The following is a 629-nucleotide window of genomic DNA, read 5'->3' as shown; positions in this document are numbered from 1 at the left end:
TACATATATGATCACATGGGGTTAGAAAAACAAGAAGTTGGGTGATATCATATATAATAATTTAAATTATAGGAAATCGTATACACTTGAATGAATTGCTAGTTTCGTGAAAGTCCTACATTAGTGATCCTCTTACCACGCCACTCTTGAAGGAAATCGCACCAAAGCCCAAAAAGAAAATAAATAAAAAAAGAAAAAAAATTTATTCCTATTAGGTTTCGTAAGATAAAGGAAGTCTATATATATGCATCTCATCCTTCCCAACCTAAACTGTACATCCACTTAATAAACTCTTTCTAATTTCTCTCTCTCCCCTTCAAAGAAAAAAAAGGGAAAAAAAAAACACATCAATTTCTCTCTGTTCCTTTCCTTAGTCTCAAGAGCAATTTAAGGTAAGATTTTTATTTTCTTGTCATCTAATACACGTGGTGGTTATGATAATGATTTCTTTTGATAGATGTTTTCTATGATAAGATTGCTCTTCATGCGTTCGATTCAACACTTATGTTTAGTGCCGGAATTTTAAACAAACCACATGTGACCGTTCAAAAAAACTGATTTTGAGCCCGACGCCCGAGCTCAAGAAGGTCTATAGACGGACCGCGGGCCTGTTTTTGGCTGCCCGAGCT

The 629-nt window shown here is 35.0% G+C and overlaps 1 protein-coding gene across 2 annotated transcripts in view; it reads left to right on the top strand.

Moving 5' to 3' along the window:
* Positions 1-285: 285 nt before the first annotated feature.
* LOC21405789 (WAT1-related protein At4g30420) overlaps positions 286-629 on the top strand; it is an 8438-nt gene continuing 8094 nt past the window's right edge. For both annotated transcript variants that reach the window (XM_010104833.2, XM_024169936.1), the window contains exon 1: positions 286-392. The gene's annotated coding sequence lies outside the window, so the exon portion shown is untranslated. The remainder of the gene's footprint in view (positions 393-629) is intronic.

Source organism: Morus notabilis, unplaced genomic scaffold, assembly GCF_000414095.1.
Source record: "Morus notabilis unplaced genomic scaffold, ASM41409v2 Scaffold277, whole genome shotgun sequence".
NCBI lineage: Eukaryota > Viridiplantae > Streptophyta > Magnoliopsida > Rosales > Moraceae > Morus > Morus notabilis.
The sequence above is the reverse complement of the archived record's forward strand: the minus strand, read 5'-3'. Positions and strand labels throughout refer to the sequence as shown.